The sequence below is a fragment of the Xenopus laevis genome, chromosome 2L, assembly GCF_017654675.1.
Source record: "Xenopus laevis strain J_2021 chromosome 2L, Xenopus_laevis_v10.1, whole genome shotgun sequence".
Lineage (NCBI taxonomy): Eukaryota > Metazoa > Chordata > Amphibia > Anura > Pipidae > Xenopus > Xenopus laevis.
The window spans coordinates 78,409,338-78,423,812 of NC_054373.1; the positions used below are offsets into that span (position 1 = coordinate 78,409,338).

General features: G+C 36.3%; 1 long non-coding RNA gene across 1 annotated transcript in view; it reads left to right on the forward strand.

Moving 5' to 3' along the window:
- Positions 1-4,913: 4,913 nt before the first annotated feature.
- The window catches only part of LOC121399986, a 53,238-nt gene continuing 43,676 nt past the window's right edge, over positions 4,914-14,475 (forward strand). The window contains exon 1 of the long non-coding RNA XR_005965403.1: positions 4,914-5,089. This is a non-coding gene — a long non-coding RNA (uncharacterized LOC121399986). The remainder of the gene's footprint in view (positions 5,090-14,475) is intronic.

Consider the following 14,475-nt stretch of genomic DNA (forward strand, 5'->3'; position numbering starts at 1 on the left):
TTTATTTATTCTACTGTGTTGCCTTTATTTGCTAATTTCCTAGTCATTCACCTCGTTTGTGGTTACTCTTTCTCTCCCAAATTCCGATTACGATTTTTCACTTAATTCATACTCTCGCCCTTTCTTCCACTTCCATTCAACTGTTGAGTTTTCTGCCCCAATCTTCCATTATGTTCTCTTGCCCTGTTTCCACTTACTTTATCTCCACATTATCCTCCTTTTATCCCCATATTTTTGTTCTGCTTTTACTACTGTTCTTCAGTTCCCTTCTGCTCAGCCATAACAAAAAATCATTTCTACATGCACAAGTGAACCACAAGAGAATTGTACAGGTATGGGATCCATAATCCAGAAACCCATTATCCAGAAAGATCCAATTGACAGGAAGCCATCTCCCATAGACTCCATCTTTTCAAAATTATTAAGATAAAAAAAAAATGTCCCTTTTCTCTGTAATAATAAAACAGTACCTTGTACTTGATCCAAACTAAGATATCATTAATCCTGATTGGAGGCAAAACTAGCCTATTGGTTTATTTAATGTTTCAAGGACTTTCTAGTAGACAAGGTATGAAGATCCAAATTATGTAAAGATCCCTTATCCAGGTCCCAAGCATTCTGTATAACAGGTCCCGTACCTGTATACAGTGATAGAGAGAGAGGTTCAATTAACGTGTAAGCACTTATATTACCAATACAGTATATACGCAGTTAGAGGCACAATGAACACTGGGTAATAAATGGTTGCCCATCCCCATTTGGCTCCCATGCATTACAGAAGGGTATGCTTTATAGTTTGATATACTGTAAACTGAAACCTTGCTCATGCACAAACACAAAAATATTACAGAAGCCCACATAAAAAAAATTTAGACTGCACAGCACATGTTAAAAAGATAAATGTTTAATCCACACAATTTAGGAATATTCCAGTCATAGCCACACACAACGTTTTTAAATTTACAGAAAAAAAAAAAATTTTTTGTACTCAGCTACAAAAACTTATGAGAAACAATAGAAGGCAACATAGCTTGTAAAAGTGGAAAACAGTAAATGATTAATTGTCTCCAACCTGTTTGTTCATAAATATCACTTCAATGTGCCTAAGGCATATATAAATGATATTTAAAATACCCCAACATCTTCTTACTGTTCAAAACATTAAGTGAATCCCTATAGTGTGAAAGCTCTTCATTAAACTGCCAAGTTTTACTTGCTTCTATGTCAACAGGAAAAATTGATTTATAGAAAAGCAGAAGGAACAAAAGAAAAGTCTAAATTAAGTTTGTTTTGCCATTGGTATGGAAGGTACTGAAAATATTTTGTTTGAAAGAATTTATCAGCTTTAGATTGAGTGCAGGCTGGATCAAAACAACTGCTTAAGTCTCTTGGCCAAGCATGCAGACATGGGTTATTTAAAGCATTGTGGTCTAGCATCTAGACCGCAACACATTAACTCCTGATTGAGACATAGCACACACATTTATCTGAATTCCAAGGTTTGTAAACTCGTTTTTCAAAATAGGTTCCGTAACCATGACAACCGATTGAACATAAAGATTCACTCCAACTCCTACATGCTGGACTGACTGCAGGTAATTGGGTTATCCTAATTACTGGTAATCGAACCTGCAAGCAAGGTGTAAAGATATTTGTTTTCTCCTTTACCATATTTTCTTCTCTTCATGTGGCTTAACTCCTCTGCCCTTATTAACCTATCCCTGGGGTAAATCATAATAGATTATACTACCCTGGAAGCAAATAAAAGTTATTGATAGTTAAATCAAGCTGAATCAAGCAAATATCTGCTATCCCTATTGCTTATCGCACCAGCTTTCAAAGTATTCAAAAAAATGGAAAACAGTTGCAGTGAAAAAATGTAGATGTTGCCCCTTATTTTGTAACTATGTATTAATGATAGTCAATAAAGGCAGTTCCCACTAAACAGATTAATTAAGGACTGATGTATGGACTTTTAAGGTAGTTTGTTTATATCACACATGAAAAAGAGCTAAGTTCAAGATATGTACTGTATACTGTATCAATGCAGAATACAATCAAACTGAATAATGTCTTCAGTTCCTTACGTTTGTAAACAATTAAAAAAACTAAATGTACCAAAACACCTAAAACCGTACCCTGCTGAGTTACATTAACAATTTTTAAGGTAACTGAGTTACCCCTCTACCCCTTAATTCGCCTTCAACAATTGTCAAAATACACCCAGTAACCACAACTAATTGCTGTGTTCCTCTGCTGACAAACCAAGAGAATGTAATTTTAAAGTAGATTTTCTCTCCAAAATTGTACCTGTGTGCTCACCACCCTTGAGGTTGATTCTCCTTTTAGAATTTTTTACTAATTGGTTTGTGCATCCAAGGTGGATCACAAGAGATTACTTAACTCACAGTGTAAAGCCTGTGGGGGTACATTGTACATGCACTTTATCTTTAAACCGCTTTTATTTCTTTGCTTTGGCCTTCTGGCTAGATGAGAACATGTTTTTATGCATGTTGAAGGCTAGAGCTTGTATAGCACTTATATTTATTCAGACATTTTTATGAATTTCCCTCCTGTATATTACTTTTTGCACTTTTTATATGTCTCTTTCACTGGGAATTAAGGGTACAGAAGACCCATTGGGGCTCTGACCTGAAGGCCGGGGGAAACACTGTGGTCATTAGGCTTTGGTCCTCCCTGACTTGTTTAAAGATCCTCAAACGAAGCATTGGCTTATTCTTATTCTTATTGCCCCCTCATCTCCTTGTCTAACCTCTCATTTTTCTTTTTCTTTTGTCCTCCCCCCCTCTCTCTCTCTCTCTTTCACTTCATCTTACACTACTCATTTGGGTTATGGATTTTCAGTTGTTATTATTAATACAGTTTTATCACTTCCTCTAATTTTGGATGGTCTAAAATAATGAAGAACATTTTGTCTGGACATAAACCTTATGGGTTGCATGAATCCCACAAACAAAAATGTAAACCTGGTTGCATTACAAACTGCTTTGTATCTTTTATCTGCTGTTTGCCTCCTGCACTACCCTTAATTTTAAGATGTTGTATTTGTTCAATTGTAATTTTGGAGTCACATAACTATGGAACTACAATGCGATTGCACAGTGCTACATCAAGCTACTGCAGTCTTCTAGAAAATGACAATATTTTCTCCTATATAAGTAAAACTTCATATTACTATTTATAATTAAACAAACTTTCCTTTTTTTAGGCTGTTGGAGGAAATAATTTGCTTTATCTTTTTTAAACTATAACAAAAATCGTTGCTGCTTCTTGTTAAAAATAAATTTTCAAGAAAAAAAAGTTACTACCTCAAAAGAATGCTTGTAACATTAGTAGATAGAATCTGGAACTTTATCACTGTCTCTTTAGAAAAAAAAAGTTTTGTTTCCCAACTGAAAAATATTTTGTCCTATATCATAAATTGCGTGAAGCAGTGGAACCTATCTGTATGTATATCTAGAGGGTATATTTATCAGTGTAACTGCATACAAGCTATTACACTGAAAAAAAGCAAACATTAAATAAAAGGCACATTTATCAAGCCGTGCCTTAATGCTTACTTATGATTTTACATCACTATGGCTGAAATTTGTCACCACAATTCATTATAAAGATTAAAACAGTGTATTTATCAACATTTGTGCTTTATTTTATATCAGTTGAACACCAACATTTATAATTTATAAATAATTATATTATTTTACACAATCTCACACCTAAAAAGTAGCTATGCAAAAGTAGCCTACTACTTCGAACCCACACAATGAACATGCAACCATAACTCAGGTGATGCCACAGTGCAATCAGATGAAAAATGATTATAAGGATAAGTGGCAACTTTTACAGTTCTTCTAAGGGGCATACACTCTGAACCTACCTACCAAATTACATCCAGTAAGTAAAATTATTTTGCAACTTGAACCTGCCCAGGTCAGGTTGCCCACTCATTGTGACTGCATCATCCTACGTTCATTAACCAGTTTTTTTATTTATCAACTAGATTTACTGCTCCTCTTAAAAAAAATCATAAATAGGAACATTTTTTTTAGACTTGGAATGGATGAAGTGATGTATTTTCACCCCACTAAGCCACATATGCCAATCATCACAGGTGCAACAACTAATTTAAAAATCTCCATGACATTAAAGGACCCAACAGAATCAGAAGAGATGACACATATGATTTATGCATTGTCATACTAGCCCCCTCTTCTCTTGTTGGCATGAAATCCTACATAGATTAAAGAAACGTCAACATTTAAATTTAACTGATGGAGGGTTAAAAAGAGGTCAAATGTAAAATGAGTTAACCTTTTGTTCTTCATTTCATCTTGACATTGCTGGATTAAACATACAAAAAGAAATCATTTGTTTGCTAATGTAGGATGCCCTACATATTCAACTCTGTTCTATTTTCAGGAATATGTGATAAATAATGCAAGAAAATGGTGTGAGAGCCACAATCCTTCCACACAATCCTTTTATTAAGTGTATGCTTTTTTTCTTTCTTCCTTTTTCTGTGCATTTTTATCAAATTATTTAGCCTTCTTTTTGACTCTTGTCATAATCAAAACTGTTCTTCTTGTTGAAAGACAAAGTTTATATCAACATCTAATAATAGAACTTCTATTATACTATTCATTTATAAAATATGACATAGAGGATAGGATCATATGGTGTGAGATATGGAATGTTATGTTGTCCTGCATCCACTTTGCAAAAGGACTGGTTTCAGATTTCCATTCACACTGAAATGATTGAGCATAGTATATGCACGAGTCCCCATGGCAACGAGTGACAGACAAGCAGGAGAGATCTCGGCGGATGGGTTGCCATGGTAATGCGAGTAACGAGAGATTTGACAGAGTGGTATAAAGTGGGATGATATGTGCAGCACATCTAAGCCTCTGAAGAAGTCGCAGACTAAATGCGTAAGGCTGGTGACGTCACTGGAGGGCATCCCAATCGGTGAGCATGAGGAAGAAACGCTGCAGGCTGGTTTATACATCCTAACTGCGTGTTCCGGACAAAAAAGAGCATAGATATGCTTTTTAACATGAGATGCCATGTGAGTGCATTTTAACACTTGTTTTTATAATAAAAAAGGTTTTATACTATTGCTGCTACATATCACTCAACAGTTATACAAGAAGGAGGGTTGCAATAAGTGATGACATTTTTACATGCAAGTTGAAAAGCTGTGTTTGTGACTACCCACCTAAAAATGTATCCAAGGAAAGTTAAAAAGCCGTTTTCTCTAATACACAGTGGTGGAATACAATCCTATTTCAAGCACAAAAGCGGTGCTGTTTAAAACAATATTAACCTATATTTTGTTTGTTGGTCCTGTGCCTGTGTCGCTGGCTCTTTTTTTATTTTTTATTTTTACAATAAAGCTTATGTCAATTTAGGAACCAGTCATTTCCTGGGGCTGATAAAAAATAACTATTGCAGTTTGCTTAGTGTACACTAAAAACCATTTCTCTTCAGTATGTCATCACTTGGTTGAGGTTGACTCAAGCAAGACTTTATGGTCTTAGAGCCTAGTGCATTTTATGGATTAAAATCTACTGCATAACCAAAACCAAGCCTCTACTCCTAGGTGACATCCCATCCACTAATGATGATTTTGAAACTGTTACCAGTTTGGGTACAGATTTTCACCTTCCATATTAATTATTCTCCCAATTGTTGCTTATGAACCATGGACTCTTGCATACACAATATTTTACTTCTCTCGGTGTAGACCATTAGGTTGCCATTGATGGTAACAATGATGGATTAACTCTTTCTTTGTAGGCCATTGGCGTATTCACCACACTTCTGCCGACCCACATTTCTCTCCAGCCATGAGTTTACTTTTTGGGTTTGTTTTTTTTTATACTTTTTATCAAGCAGGACCTTAAACTTTGTGCCTATTTTACAACGTAATATCTATTCTCTCCCACAATCATAATGCTTCTCATTTTTGCTTGACCTCCTTTTTTAATCAAAGACATACATTTCAAAGAGACTTCAAATAAATAAATACTGCTGTTTCTGGGTCCCAAATTTATCCAAATGGTCTATTGGCACCATATTGTCTTTGTAATAGTTTTCCAAATATAGAGTGTTGTTCATTCTCTCTTCCACGTTTCTTAAGGTCTGAATCCCAGTCACTCTTTCATCATTCCAATTGCCTGAAGAACTTACGAAAAAAATACTATTGGCCCATTGTGTTAGCATTATTATAGTATTTTATAGTATGTGAACTTCCTTGCAAAGAAATAACATAAGGCAAAAGTCAAATATGACTATACCATAAGAAATATCACTCTTGCACACTATTGTAACCAGATGTTACCAGGCCCCATAGCAAATTCAATTTAGAGCCCCAACATTGGTAAGTTGACCTATTCTACACAGATATATTGAAATTGCTTTTTAGTTTGGGCCTTACTGAGCCCCCTACACTCCTGGGCCTAAAATTAAGGACACTGCTCATGACTGAGCTGCTTATTTGTGTATAATATATATATATATATATATATATATATATATATATATATATATATATATATATATATATATATATATGTATATATATATATATATATATATAAATACAGTATGTACAGTATATATACCATAATACCACTCTTACATGTTTACTTACCTGTAGGTAGTCATGCTTATAAAATGTCATAGCAAGGTTAGAGTTAAATGTTAGTGAACCAGTATGAAAGTAAAACGGAATATAGAGTCTCTGAATCTGTAATATTCAACACAGGCCACAAAGGTTTACCATGTATTCTATTTTGACAGGAGATATTGCAGGAAATGCCTACCTATCAAGCCCTTCTCCTGACAAAATCCATTTTCATTTAGTGCAATTTAACAGATGTGTTCAATGGCGTGAGAGTGATTGTGTGATAATGGAGAAATGTAATAGATATGTTTAATGAAAACATAGATACTATGGGTAGTCTGTATATTACAAACCTCAATCCACTCAACTTTAACTCCATCATTCATCTGACCTCTTCATGTGCCTCTCAACAAGAACCCTAATACATTTCCCTGCTCTTTTCTGCTCATACTTCACTGCTTTTAAATGATGGTTAAAATGTAATCTAACAGCAGGGCTGATGTCAACAAAGATGATCTACATGCAGAAGCAGTAAGAAGAAATAGTATCAGCACAGGTGAAAAGATGCACAAAATGCTCACTTATATGTTTTAATAATGGAGACACAGCAGCGTAAAGCATTGTTGTACTGGGTTAGAGGCACGTTTCCTTCTTTTGCTACTGTGTAGCTGCTAGAATATTTATGCATCCTCCCATTAGTGTCATTAACTGTATAGTTACATAGTTAAGTTGTGCTGAAAAAAGACCAAAGTCCATAAAGTTCAAACCCTCTGACTGAAACCCAGTGCACATACATACACATACTCACACAACCCCTCCATACACTCACATAAATTATATATACCAATATTTATATTAATTGTATATTTTAATTAATTGTATATTTGAGTATCACTATAGGCTTGGATGGCATGTTTGTCCAATAAATCATCCATGCCCCTTTTAAAGGATTGAAAAGAATCAGCCATCACAACATCATCCAGCAGCACATTCCACAACCTCACTGTGAAGAACCACCTACGCTGCTTCAAAGTTATTTTCCTTGAATCTGAATAGGTGACCTCTGGTGCGATGATCCATATTATGGTAAAAAAATGTCTATAATGCCCTTTAATGTACATCACTTCACCCAATGAGGTATTTTCAATGGCACATTTGAACTTTCAAAACCCCAAAGTACAAACCCAGTCTTTCTCTGCTAAGTTCCTGAGAGGACTTGGTTTGATATTCTAGTAACTGGCTTCTGGCTACAGGTATAGGATCCATTATTTGTAAACACATTATCCAGAAATCTCGGTAAGGTTATCTCCCATGCACTATATTTGAATGAAATAATTCCAAATTTTAAAAAATATTCTCTTTTTCTCTGTTATAATAAAAGATTACATGTACTTGATCTCAACTAAGATCCTAGTATTATTTACAGAGGTCCCTTCACCAACAGGTCATACCAACTAGAAAATAAAGAAAGAGTCAACAAATAACCTTTTATCTAAATGAAATTTAAATCTAACACAGTACAATGGGACCTGCAATACTCTACCAAAGGCTCTTGCTGTCCTATAACAAGATGCCAACACTTAACAGGAAATCTAGGCAAGTTGATCCCACCACCATCTTTAAACACATATAGTAGGATCATACCATGTAAACATATACAGCCCAAAATTATAATAACTCTGCCGTTAACTCTGTTTAGTATAGTAGTCTAAATTCTATATAGCCAGTCTTCACCTCTATTGTGGAGGTACAAAAGTCGGTTCTAAACCTTTAAAAGCTATAGAACCAAGTGTTACAGCATTTGCATTCTAGTTGTATGGAATTTACAATACATTGTTAAACGAATTTTGTTTCTAAAATGCTTTTTACAAGCTACTAAATGCATGTATCTCATGAATATGTTTTTTTTTTTTCATTGAACAGCAATATATCCATACTTATTTGGTTTCAGAACAACCAGAAAAGCAAAAAGACATACACAATAACTCAACCTCTAATTGAATAATACCCTTATACTAACATGTCTGTGTTAAGGGCTTTCTTTTCTGAGAAGCAACTCACCCCAAGGCTTAGCTATAAAATCTGAGGCAGTACTGTAGAATATATATTAACCTGTTTCAGCAGAGAAAATTTCGGCAGATTTCAACAGAAAAAATAAAAGCTTATGGTACACAATTTAAAGGCTATTTCTCCTTGAATGATTGATCTATCGTATTTAAAGAATAAAAGATTCTCCAAACAGCATATTAACCTTAAAATAACCTAGTATTAATTATTCCTCCCGGTTTTACTAATAGTTGTTCACTTTCACTGCATGTGTTTTTGTGTACTGAACTGGGTTGAGCTCTTAAGCCTGGAATCATAGGAATTATATAGGTTTAATACTTCTTTGCTGACAACTTTTGATGATAGGACCCAGTAATGCACTCTAGAACATAATAAAGGTGCAGGTATGGGACCTGTTAGCCAGAATGCTTAGGAACTTTATTAAAATTGAGTCTATGGGTGATAACCTTCCTGTAATTCAGAGCTATCTGGATAATGGGTTTCCAGATAATAGATACCTGTACCAGAACACAAATGAAGGCACTGAAGTTTACAATCTTTTTTATCATATGCCACCCATGTATTTAGCTGCTACCAATATTATTAGTATAATAATATATTATTAGTATAAATATATCCTTGATTAATAGTATAATAAAGGAGTTATCCACCACAGCTGAGCCATAGGATTCGTCACAATGAAAGACAGAAAAAAAAGAAAACTTTACTTATTGCAACAGTTTTCTCACATCCTAGATAATTTACAGTTAGCTAAAAAGTGTTATCTCATCTATAGTTTTCCCTAGTTGATAATGCCTTTTCTTCAAACTCCTTTGCTAATATCATCACTTTGCGCTCTGTTCTGAAATGAACTGTTCTGAAAGCTTTTTCCCCACTAAATATACCCAATTCATGCTACATTGCAGAATTTATATATATATATATATATATGTAAGAGAAGCACTGGGAAACAGATTGATGCAGTGTATGTTTCCCCTAGATTTCGTCATATGTATGGTGACCTCAGCAAATGTCAGTTTTGCAATAGGAAAAATAAAATGATTTGTTTTCCTATTGTTCAGCTTAAGTAAAAGCTGTCTTACGAAATTCCTGGAGTCAATGGACAAACATGAGTAGGCACCGCCAGACCTTCATACTTTCACAAATCCTATATATGACTCTGGAGAACCAATTGCTTGTTCAGTGATTCATTTATTCAAAGCTGTACGACATGTTTCAGGCCTAGTGGCCCTTCCTCACAAGCACCTGAGGAAGGGCCACTAGGCCCGAAACATGTCGTGCAGCTTTGAATAAATGAATCACTGAACAAGCAATTGGTTCTCCAGAGTCAAATCTAGACAGTGACAGAGGGGTTGGCTCCCTAAGAAAGGAGCTGGGTTTTTCCAAGAGAGAGAGAAAGAACTTTGGGGAAAGCAGGATTGGGGTTCAAGGCCCTTGTCCTGGGTTAAAGCCTCTTTGTATTAGTATAAGAGCCCTACAGGCTTAGGTGTTTTTGTTTTCTATAATTTCGTTTTCTGTTCTCCCTAAAAAAGCCTCACCAATCTCACCAATGCGACTGAGCCGTTCCAGAGGACTACTCAGCTGTATATTGTGGGAAAGGACAAAAGATATACCTACAGATTTTCAAAGACTGAGGTTCAATCTGTGATCAGTTTGTCCCAAATCTATAGGCCTGTCCATCTAACCAATAAGATTGTGCTGTTTATTAAAATGTGAGAACTACACTGCTTGTTTCAGACTGGGGCACCAAACAGGTCAAACCTCTTTATCCTTGTGCTATTTACAGCCCAGATTTTATGGTTGTTTTGGCATGATGTATCTCTACCTAATCTATTCACTCTTGCTCTCCCTTTTACACTGTGTAAATTCTTCCCGAGAAACTCACTCTGTCATTTATAATTTACAGCCTCCATGGATTCTCCTTTCTATTTGTGGCAATAAATTTGGCATCTGTCTTTTTATTGAACCTATCACTGAGTTTAAAACAATCTCTTTACTACCTTTCAGCCATGGTTTTCTTTCATGATTTATCCTTGTATTGTACACCATTATTTTAATAAGACAAATAATATGAAATCCACAAAAGTTATAGCATTCTCTGAGAATTCCATACATTTTTTTGGAAAAAATAGGGAAACTGCTGGGAATAAATGAAAACACAGGTAGATGTTGGAAGTGGCAATAAAGAGTAGTGATGGGGAATTTATTCACTAGGCATAGATTTGCTGTGAATTTCCGTGTTTTCACTGTTTTGCTAATTTTCTCACCGTGAGTTTTGTGAATTTTTTTTCGGCGAAACTAAATGGGACAGATTCTCCCATCACTAGTAAAGAGTTCATGCTCTGTGCTACAGCAAGAGGCATTTCCCTGCTATCCTTATAAGACCCTGTTGCGAAGGCTAATGCCTCATTTATATGCAGGATGAGAAACAGCCTTTGTGCTCCCATCTACTCAATACCGCAACTGTACAGAGTAAGTCTGTGTGCAGACACATTAAGTGGGTTCAATGCAGAAATGTAAAAGAACACATTTTTGTGCCAATATCTATTTGTATGTGTCTGCAGATAGGCCAACACCATGCCCAAAAACAGACGCCAGCGTCAAAAAAAATTTTTTGCCGTTTTGCGAATTTTGTGGGAAATTCGCAAATTTTTCGGCGAAGCGAAATGGGACAAATTCGCCCATCACTAGATGGGATTGAATTGGCTTTTTCTCTGCCTGCATTTATAAGCAAACAGAGAAACAGCATTGTGTGGAATTGGGGTTATAGTATATTGTGACATAAGGACCAAACATGTACCTTTGGTTTATTAAAGGTGCTGAGCTTCAATGTACTATCTTTCAGGTCTTTACAGGCCTGACCATCTGACCAATGAGATGTGCCATTCAATAGTATTTTAGAACTGTTCAGCAGCACATAGTAGCAAAGGTGAAAATATATTCCTAGGAAAATTCAAGGAAGCCTGGTTATGTGGTCCACTATTCTGCCAATGCTTTTTATAGGGCCTACCTAGCAATGTGACCAATAACAGTGTGGCATTCCGTAGTATTGGAGAAATACTCAGCAGTGCATTTTGGAAAACTTTAAATGTTAATTAGTTTGCCCATCCCCTAATACAGAATAATTACATGTTCCCTGTGCTTAAAACTGTGTTGGAAATAAACACAGGTGTCTAGAGGCAGACTAGTTGGGAGGCAGGAAGCACCTATAAATCAGGGATCAGCGCTCAGAACTCAATTATTTGCTAGATGCGACTTTTAAATATTTGAAATCTCAAACTAAGTTCTACAGAATGGCAGCATTTTAAAATAATCATGTATAGTATGTAAAATCATTGAATTAAATAATATGAAGGTATGCAAATAACATCTTCAATAGGGCTCTAGGCATTCCTGTCATAATAAAGTATATTTCATTGTGTTATTTGCAAAACATAATAACAAAATTTAAAACCAAACTACTCTGGATTAATTTGTACAATGCAATGTATACTTTTTTTTAAAGCATTAGTTTTATTTAAACAGTGCCCCTTTATATTGCATATCTTGTATGCATTTTTAGGACAAACAGGATAACACATTTGCCAACCAGCAAAAAATGTACCTTGTGATTCTGGCTTCTCTGCCGCAGGCTAACACTGACTTCAGCATGAGTCAATATTGGTGCAAAAAAAAAACCAGAAGCCTTAGAAAAAACACAAAAATCCTATTGACTTAAATGCATTTTGTGTGAAAAGATTACCTGAAAAAAATGTTCATTGATCAATGCATTTTGTATTAAAAAAAATAAAAAAGGCCATTGACTTCAATGTATTTTCAGTTAAAAAGTAATGTCACGAATAAAGGCAAATTGTTTTTAATGTGTTTTGCAAATTGTCACTCGGTCACCAATTTTGGAAATTGTTTGGAGAAACGGGACAGATTCGCTCATCACTTCCAGGCACTCCCACAGCATCCACCCCCCCTCGATAGAGAAACGTTCAAAGAACAAGATCAGGGCTGTCTCTCCATTTTTATATCAAGGATTATGCAAAATAGTACCAGTAGGGGAAATTTGTCAGGGGCCTATCGGCTCCTTGCGGGGAAGTCCAGACCAAGGAGGAATCTTAGGGGTTAAGACCAAGTTCGCAGTATCCAAAGAGGTCAGGCGTAAGTGTAGTGATGTTCAGGCAAGAGTTCAATAAGGCAGACAGCAAGGATCAGAATCATCATCATCATCATCATCATTTATTTATATAGCGCTGTCAAGATACGCAGTGCTTTACTGCAGTTATAGCAAAACAGGGAATAAATGGTGGATAACAGACAAGGATTACAGAGTACAATAGGGTTTACAAACTAAAAGGTTAGGGTACAATCGAGACATTAGGATTATATAAACACTTTGCCATTTTTGATACAGCAATGATTAATTAAGGTACATCGAATAGGCCTCTTTAAACAGATGGGTCTTTAAGGAGCGCTTGAAAGTTTGGAAGGAAGGAGAAAGTCTGACAGCTTGTGGCAGAGAGTTCCAGAGAAAAGCAGAAGCCCGAGAGAAGTCTTGTAGACGAGAATGGGCAGAAGTGACCAGAGGAGAAGTAAGGCGAAGATCAGAAGCAGAGCGTAGGTGTCGTGAAGGAGTGTATTTGGAGATTAGAGATGAAATAAAGGGAGGGGTTTCATTATAAAGGGCCTTGAATGTAAGTGTAAGTAATTTGAATTTGATTCTAGAAGAGATTGGGAGCCAGTGAAGGGACATACATATGGGAGCAGCTGATGTTGAGCGGCGAGCTAGATGAATGAGTCTAGCGGCCGCGTTTAGAATAGATTGGAGTTGTGAAAGGTGACTTGTTGGAATACCTGTGAGGAGTAAGTTGCAGTAATCAAGGCGGGAGATGATGAGAGACTGAATCAGTGTTTTAGTTGATTCTGAACTGAGATAGGGTCGTATTCGAGCAATGTTGCGCAGTTGAATACGGCAAGATTTTGCAAGTGTTTGAATGTGTGGTGAAAAAGACAGATGAGAGTCTAAGATGACTCCTAGGCAGCGTGCCTGTGTGGTAGAATGAAAGGTGGTGTTGTTTAGGGTGAGTGATATCTGAGGGACAGGGGAAGATCTTGGAGGAAATATGATGAGTTCTGTTTTAGAAAGGTTCAGTTTCAGGTGGCGCTGTGACATCCAGGAGGAGACAGCAGAGAGACAGTCTGTGACTTGGGAAAGGACAGAATTAGAAAGATCAGTAGTAGACAAGTAGAGTTGGGTGTCATCAGCATAAAGGTGATACTGAAGTCCAAATGACTGAATGAGTTTTCCTAGTGAAGTTGTATAGAGCGAGAACAGCAGGGGGCCAAGAACAGAGCCTTGAGGAACTCCAACAGAGAGTGGGAAAGTAGTAGAAGTAGAGTTAGAGAAGGAAACTTTAAAGGAACGGTCAGGAAGATAAGATGTAAACCATGAAAGAGCAGTGTCCCGAATGCCAGATGAGTGTAGAATGTCAAGGAGGAGTGTGTGGTCAACTGTGTCAAAGGCTGCAGAGAGATCTAGAAGGATTAGAATGGAATAATGACCTTTAGACTTTGCCAATAGAAGATCATTGGTTACTTTGGTGAGTGCAGTTTCAGTCGAGTGTGATGGGCGGAAGCCAGATTGCAATGGGTCGAGAAGGGAGTTGTGAGTGAGATGCTGGATCAGGCGATTGTAAACAAGCTTTTCTAGTAATTTGGATGCGAATGGAAGAAGGGAGACCGGTCGATAGTTAGTGGGAGAGCTGGGATCA